Source organism: Saccostrea cucullata, unplaced genomic scaffold (assembly GCF_032062105.1).
Source record: "Saccostrea cucullata isolate Sc308-1 unplaced genomic scaffold, CSIRO_AGI_Scuc_v1 ctg11497, whole genome shotgun sequence".
Classification (NCBI taxonomy): domain Eukaryota; kingdom Metazoa; phylum Mollusca; class Bivalvia; order Ostreida; family Ostreidae; genus Saccostrea; species Saccostrea cuccullata.
In genome coordinates this window covers 49,171-58,074 of record NW_026925944.1, presented here as the reverse complement: position 1 = coordinate 58,074, position 8,904 = coordinate 49,171, and the positions used below count along the sequence as shown (strand labels likewise).

Genomic DNA, 8,904 nt, shown 5'->3' with positions numbered 1-8,904 from the left:
TTTTAGATCTTGCACGACAAAGCACGAAAAAGAAAATATCTATTTCTGTTGCACTTTTTACAGAGTCACTTTAAAGTTGTAGCATTTATTACCAACTGAAAATTCCAATAAAAATTCACCCAGAGCTTATGCGATAGTAATGCGTCTGTCGTCCGTCCGTCCGTCTGTATTTCCGTCTGTCTTTAAACAATTTTTCAAAATGCTACTCCTCCTACAGTTTTGGTCTGATTTCAATATAACTTGGCACACAAGTAGACTACACTAAGATACATAATTCTGTGTATCGGTTTTTAATTTCGATGAACGGTGTTGCTGTGGTTACTAAAAATAGGTATTTCTGTGAGTTTCTTTTAAAATGCTACTCCTCCTACAGTTTTGGTCTGATTTCAATATTACTTGGCACACAAGTAGACTACACTAAGATACATAATTCTGTTTATTGGTTTTTGATTTCGATGAACGATGTTGCCGTGGTTTCTAAAAATAGAAATTTCTGTGAGATTCTTTTAAAATGCTACTCCTACTACAGGTTTGGTCTGATTTCAATATTACTTGGCACACAAGTAGATTACACTAAGATACATAATTCTGTTTACTAGTTTTTGATTTCGATGAACGATGTTGCCGTGGTTACTAAAAATAGAAATTTCTGTGAAATACTTTTAAAATGCTACTCTTCCTACAATTTTGGTCTGATTTCAATATTACTTGGCACACAAGTAGACTACGCTAAGATACATAATTTTCTATATCGGTTTTTGATTTCGATGAATAGTGTTGTCGTGGTTACTAAAAATAGAAAATTCTGTGAACTACTAGTATATCCTCCCAGTTCTGTAAAATTTTATTAAAAGCTACTCTTACAGTTGTTATCTTATTGCAATCTTGCCACAAAAAGAGACTTAATCAAGGATCATTATTCTATTATTGCTTTTAAAAAGTTTTATGTCCCAATTGCTACTTTTCTCTTCCTTTATTATAAGTACAAACCAGTAAAGCTACAGTCTCGACAGAGACTTCTGGTTTTCTAGGTGTTTATAAGTTTTATTTCACTTTTCAAATCGAGCCCATTTTTTTCTCTAAAAAACCAATTTCTTGTCATACATTCCTCGTAAATCTTTGGGTTAGTGATATGTATGTCAATACTTTAAATTACGCACTTGGTTTTCTATATTTATTATACAAGTCCGCTGTACATGTGTCGATAACCTGTATAATGCACGAATTCCTTTATTGGTCCTTATCTTTAGTCGATTTCAAATATCCTGTGTAAGTCAACAGAACCATCAGAGAGTGAGTCAATTTTTCTTTAATTTATGGATAAATATTTACATTCCGTGTATTTTTCCTTATGAAATTCATTAGAAGTCCACGACATTCAAATTTCTATAACACACGCGAAACCTTGTCACCGCGCGTTAGAATACACAGTAGGAACTATATGCATTTTCTATAATCTAGGAACACCAAAATGTACAATATGTTGACTCAATTTAAGCAAAAATTATCATCCTGTTAAATTAACGTCAAATTACTACAAATGTGCGTTTAAAATTAATTTGTCACTTTTTTCCCTCGAAATGTTTGTTTGCGTTTTTTAACTTTGCAACGTCATCTGACGTCACAAACGGCTCTTACGTCTATTAACCACGTCAGTTTTGAAAGGCGCTAAATTCACATTAAAGATTAACGAAATAAGTAATCATGAAGCAGGAAAATTAGAGAATGTAAATATAAGCATTGAATTCATATTTTTGGCTGTCTTCGGTCCTATAACACACCTGACCGTGCCGACAAATTTATCATACCGCGCTAACGCGCTGTATTCAATTTGTCGGCACGGCCAGGTGTGTTATAGGACCGAAGACAGCCAAAAATATGAATTCAATGCTTAAGTAACAGAAAAATGACTTCTTACAAATGTAGGGTTGTTGACGTTCATTGCAATTTGATCAACTTCATCGCACTGATCTATTCAGTTTGATATAGTTTGATTATGTTGTGATTACAAATTTCCTTGTGATTAAAATATTTTAAGTCCGAGAGGACTCGAACATTTCGACTAATCATAATAACTCGTACTGATCTTTATTATATCAGACCTACCAAATGACACAATCTCGCTTCTTTTAACTAGTTTTTTTTTTTTAGCTTTCAATTTTTCCAAGGCACACATTTGATAAAACTTTTAATATACATGAAAGTACGCACAAATTTGATAAAACTTGTAACAAACATGACAGTACAAGGCAGTTATGGCACTAAACCACATAAAACTGTGAATACGCGATACAATGAGCTTAATTAATTTTAAAAATATACCATATGACTGAAAACATATATAGTTTGATTACAGTGGAATCTGACATTTTCGTTTATAGGGTAAATTAGTAAGTATCTTTGTAAGGATTATCGGTAAAGGGATATGCATTTAAACAGGTATTTATTGCAACAAAAGAATTACAAATGTATAGAGAATATTTTTGCAGGACTTCCTCATCATATTAATTAGAGGATACGAAAGAAAAGTAGTACATAAGCAATTTAGCCACATATGATCCTCATATGCATTACCTTTCATATGAGGATCATATGTGGATCATATGAGAATCATATGTATATGCAATTATGTGAGAATCATATGTGGCAAATAATATGTGGATCATATGAATACACATATGTAAATCATATGATTTGCTTCATATGATTCACATATGATGCCCTTTTTTATGAATCTCATATGAAACCAATCATATGATTTACATATGTTACACATATTTGGAAAATATGTGGCGAAGTTGCCTGTGTAGATAAATAGCTTACCATCATTTGAATTCAAAAACATTAGGGATAATATATTCACGCTTATTTGATCCCAAGGAGTAAAGATAAAAATACCAATTTAGAGTTTTGTGAGGATTAAGCCACCATAAAACTTCATTTAACTCTGTCCATTTTAAAAAAGACATATAAGCTGAAAATGAAAAGTAATACTTATCTTTAAATATTAACATATGTCATCATAACTGATTTCATATTTAGATAAAATTTATTGGCAAACATGTCAATCAGCAAGACTTATGGTATATATGGAAAATTGTCAAAAGCTTACAAAGTAATCGTGTTTTGCAGGATGTATTTTTTTGTATCAAAGATAAAAAAAATCCCAATAAGTTTGCTTGAAATTTGCAAAACGTTGACTTCAAGCGAAAAAATTGATACCTTCTACTTACTTGTCAATAAGCTGCCTCGTTTTTAGCTCACCTGAGCCAAAGGCTCTAGTGAGCTTTTCTGATCAAAATTTGTCCGTTGTCTGTCGTCGTTGTCGTCGTTGTAAACTTTTCACATCTTCTTCTCAAGAACCACTGGGCCAATTTCAACCAAACTTGGCACAAAGTATTCTTGGGTAAAGGAGATACAAGTTTATTTAAATGAAGGGCCACGCCCTTATTCAAGGGGAGATAATTCAGAAATAGTGAAAATATGGTGTTATGTTTTAAAAATCTTCTTCTCAAGAACCACTGTGCCAGGAAAGATGAAACTTATAGAGAAGCATCCTCAGGTAGTGTAGATTTAAATTTGTTCACATCATTACCCCTGGGATAAGGGCGGGACCACAATGGCTGATCAAAGTTTTACACAGAAATATATAAGAAAATTCTTTAAAAATCTTCTTCTCAAGAATAGCAAAGGCATGGATGATCCTATTTATATGGAAGCATCCTTTAGTAGTGTAGATTCAAGTTTGTTCAAATCATGACCCCCTGGGGGGAGGGCGGGGCCACAATGGCCAATCAAAGTTTAACATAGAAATGTATAGGAAAATTATTTAAAAATCTTCTCAAGAACCACTGTGCCAGGAAAAATAAAACTTATAGGGAGGCATCTTCAGGTAGTGTAGATTCAGATTTGGTTCAAATCATGACCCCCGGGGGTAGAGCGGGGCCACAGTGGACAAACAAAGTTTTACATAGAAATGTATAGGAAAATTCTTTAATAAAAATCTTTTCCTCATGAATAGCAAAGCCATGATTAATCATATTTATATGGAAACACCCTTAGGTAGTGTAGATTCAGGTTTGCACAAACATGACCCGGGGGTAGGGCGGGGCCACAATGGCCGATCAAAGTTTTACATAGAAATATATAGAAAAATTCTTTAATTGAAATCTTCTTCTCAAGAATAGAAAAGCCATGATTAGTCATATTTATATGGAAGCATCCTTAGGTAGTGTAAATTCATTTTTTTTTTCGAATCATGACCCCTTGAGGAAGGGCGGGGCCACAACGTGGAATCCAAGTTTTACGTAGAAATATGGAGAAAATTCTTCAAAAATCTTCTTTTCAAGGATGACGAAGCCATGATTAGTCATATTCATATGGAAGCATTCTCAGGTAGTATAGATTCAATTTGTTCAAGTCATGACCCCTGGGGTTAGGGCGGGCCACAATGTAAGTTCAAATGTAAAGAACAATAAAGCCACAGGTAGTCAAAGAAATATGTTAGTGTAGATTCAGGTTTGTTTAAATCATACCCTCTCTCCTTTAATGATTGGTTGGGACCACTTTTGGGTTTAAACTTTTCAATAATTAACTGATTTTTTTCTTTTTTTCCAAGCTGCAGTGCTCAGGTGAGCGATGTGGCCCATGGACCTCTTGTTTTAAATCGTTCTTAGGACTTGCTTTACATAGCAAATCAGCTGGGAGATCTAAAATTCATATGCAGTTCACAATGGGTTATTGCTTCATAGATAAGGAAAGTTTTTTATTATTATATATTTTTTTTAGTTCAGCAGGATAAATTGAACTCGAAAGAGAATAAATACTTATCCTGCTATTTGATTAAAATGCCGTCGAAATACTTTTTTTCTGAAGGCCGCTGCAAGAGATTTCTCATAGTCATCCGAATAAAAACAACTAAAAACAACAATAATAATAACTTTAAAAAAGAAATGATTGTATACTTTTTGTAACGAAGCATGTCCTTGTGTTTTAGTGAGGTGTAACAAGGTACCTGGGATTCTAGTGCTTACCATTTCTATTCTGCACTTAGCAGCGTCCGCATCCTCGGGAGATTCTCGTTCCTTGAGAGCCTCCATATCTGTGGATTCTTCATCTGTACAGGTCACAACACGTGATGATCATGACGACTGCCATCGACGCCATTCCCATTACAGACGTATGTTGTATGTTATGTTTATATTAGAGAGTTGCCAAATTAAACAATATAGATACAGTTATGTGTAAATATAGTGTTGTTTATGAGTTCAATATTAAATAAAATGTATCAGGAATGGTCATTAAAAATTTATTAGTATTTCTTTTATCCATTCAGCTTCCATTTATTTGTTTCATCATTAAAACTGTCATTTTAGTGATGGACCAAATTAACGCAAAGATACAAGGGGTGATCAAAAAGTCCGCGAACTAATTGAATTACTTCCAGAAAAAATACAAACTAGGTTTGGATCAATTTACGCTTACTCGCGGTTTATAAAAAGTGTAAAATGCTCCAATCCCAGGCTATACCTGTATAACTTGGGAACCTATTAAATCCATTCCTAATTTAAATCATTAAATGTACAAAATAATTTCACCTTCAAAATTGCCTTTAAATTATACATATTTTAAATGATGTACATGTAAAGTCAGGCTGATGGATCTGTTGTTGACCTAAGCCGTTGTAACGTAAGAAACACAGGTTATACGATATAGACTAATTTTTTATCCAATCAAATAAGGTGTTACAAGCAAAATTGAATTATTAAATTATTTCTAGATACTTTAAGATCACATCTCTTATATCAATATGAGAAATATAAGAATTATTTACCTGTCAAAACTTGAGTTTATTGTTTTGATAAATGCTTATATGGGATGGGTCAGCAAGTAAGCTTCATTTATATTACAAGATTCAAAAAGAAATTCACTGTCAACTCTCAAATTTTGCAAAATATTTCTTCCAAAAATTGATCATTATTATTATTTAGCAATCTTCTACTTTTTAAAAGCGTGACATGACCTTTCATTGAGGACCAACAACTTTGACCTTTTGACCTTGACCTTGGAAATTTCAGTACTTGTGAAAAAACTTTAACCTTAGCTTTAACTCTTGAACAGTAAGGGCTAGGGCTTTCTTACTCCACATATGTAATTCTTGTGAAAAGACTTTTTATTGGATACCAAGAACTTTGACCCTTTGACCTTGATCTTGGAGTTAGACCTACTTTTTATGCCCCCGTAAACAAACTTTAACCTTGGCCATAACTTTTGAACGCTAAAGGCTCTAGTGATGCCATACTTCACATATGTAATCCTTGTGACAAGACCTTTTATTTGATATCAAGAATTATGACCCTTTGACCTTGACCTTGGAGTTAGACCTACTTTTTAAAATCGGTAACCTTGGCCATAACTGTTGAAGGGTTAGGGCTATGACTTCCATACTTCAAATATGTATTCTTTGTGGCAAGACCTTTCATTTGATACTAATTGCATTGACCTTGGAGATTTCGGTACTTATGAAAAAACTTTAACCTTGGGCTACTTTCGTATTTCAAAATTATATTTCCATTGAGAATACCCTACTTTGGATACCAATATATTAAATTTGCATATAAAAAAAGTTTAACCTTCGCTATGTTGCCATACGGGGGCATCAGTATTTCACAAACACATGTTGTTATATACAACCTTAGCCGTAATTTTTGAAAGGTTAAAATTAGGGCTTTCGTACTTCACCTAATTAATCCTTGTGGCAAGACCTTTCATTAAGGACCAACAACTTTGACCTTGACCTTTGAGTTTGACCCAATTTTACACAAAACTTTGGCCCTAATTTTTAAACGGCAGATACTAGGAATTTCATATTATGAATGTCAATTCTTTGTGGCAGTTCCTTTCTATTGAAATTAAAAGTTTGACCTTTCGACCTTGACCTTGGACATTTCCGTATTTACAAGGAAACTTTAAATTTGGCCTAATTTTCGAATGGTAAGGGCTAGGGCTTTCAAACTTCACATATGTAATCCTTGTGAGAGGACCTTTCATTGGATATCAACACAATTAACCCCTTTGACCTTGACCTTGGATTTTGACCTACTTTTTACAAACTCTATACTTGGCCATATCTTTTGAACAGTTATGGCTAGAGCTTTCATACTTCACATATGTAATCCTTGTGACAAGTAATTTCATTGGATAGCAACAACTTTGACCCTTTGACCTTGACGTTAGACCTACTTTTTACAAACTTTAACCTTGGCCATAACTTTTGAACAGTAAGGGCCCGCACTTTCATACTTCCCATATGAAACCTCTGAGACAAGGCCTTTCTTTAGAAACCAACAACCATGCATATGACATTTTGACCTTGACACCGGAGTTTGTATTTCCTTTACAAACGGTAACCTTGGTCATAACCTTTGAACATGTGGTGCTAAGGCTTTTTATTTCACATTTGTATTTCATGAAAAGGTCTTACTTTAGGTACCACATATTTGATCTGCATTTGAGAAAGCTTAACCTTCTCTATGTTGCCATACGGGGATATCAGTGTTTAACAAACAGATCTTGTTATTCTACATTTCATACATTTTTGTATATGCATACCTTTCCCTATGTAAATAATTTTTTTTTAGGATTAAAAAAATTTTGGTTCATTTTTTGTCATTTTATATTCTCAGATGTGTTCGACAATGCAGAAAACGAAAATTGTTTTTCGCCTTACTCAGGTAAGTGGAGTATTTCTCTAAGAAAAATGAAGTAACAAATCAAAGAAATCGAAGAAGGTATTTCAAGATTTCTTCAACAATAATACTTATTGATTATATCAACAGTATCAATTTAAATATTAGTAATTCTCGACTTTTCAAGGCTTTTCTCTCTCTGGTTAGTCTTACTTTTACATTAATTTCAAAATTAAGCGTGGATATGAGTTATGGGTTTAGAAAATATAATCTTGTCCTTTTCATATTTTTCATTCTGATAAAAAAAGAAAACCTGGTACATATTTGGCGGCCATAATGAATTGGAGCCTATACAATTACACTTATCAGTCACAATTGCTCCAAAGGCTTGGTTCTCAAATAAAAATTAATTTGTATTTCATAAAACATGATTAAAATGCCATATTTTGTTAAGGAAATTCATATTTGGCATATTAAATACAAACTTGGACATCTTTTTACCATTTTGAATGATAGATAATTAATTAAGACAAATTATTACCAAAATTATTTTTTCATTAAAATAGAAATCATATAAAGTTTTATTTATCAGGGACATATTTATGAAGCTTTTCATAGTAGAAGATGTAGGAAAGTATTTTATTTCATATTCAACATTGCAAATGTTCAATCTTTAAGCCACAGTAACGAGCATGCAGTTATTAATTCTGTTAAAACAATCACCTTTTAATGTTTATAATTCTGTGTTTGTAGCATTCCAAGACTTGGAATATCTGCGACGACATGATCGTAACTGTTTGTTACAGTTAGTTGGGAAAATGGCAAGTTAGTATAGATCAGAATACTGAATGCTAGAAGTACTTATCAAAATATGCTTATTGTAGAAGTACATGAAATCTTGATTTGATTAAAATCTAAATTTGTATAATTGCTCCTCTGATATTCTTGGTTTCACTTTGTGTACCTCATGTCCTAATATAATTTATAGCGTAACTAACTTCAGAGTCACATCCGGCATCACTGACTTCATTAATTGTATTTGGAACACTAGTATCCAGCTTTAATTCCGCAACATAAGCAAGGATCAAGAAGCAAGCAATAATGAAGTACATTACTTAAACAAATCAAACCATATTTTAAAGATTTAATTCCAGGTGACTTATAGGTCCAAAGGGCCGGGTGTAAAGTACTTGTTTTCTTTATATATATATTTAGA

At 32.9% G+C, this 8,904-nt stretch overlaps 1 long non-coding RNA gene across 1 annotated transcript; it reads left to right on the top strand.

The window, feature by feature from the left end:
- The first annotated feature begins 5,099 nt into the window (after window positions 1–5,099).
- On the top strand, window positions 5,100–8,470 carry LOC134270129 (uncharacterized). Its single transcript, XR_009992732.1, has 3 exons — window positions 5,100–5,179; window positions 7,686–7,733; window positions 8,442–8,470. It is a non-coding gene; the product is annotated as an uncharacterized LOC134270129 (long non-coding RNA).
- Window positions 8,471–8,904: the final 434 nt, after the last annotated feature.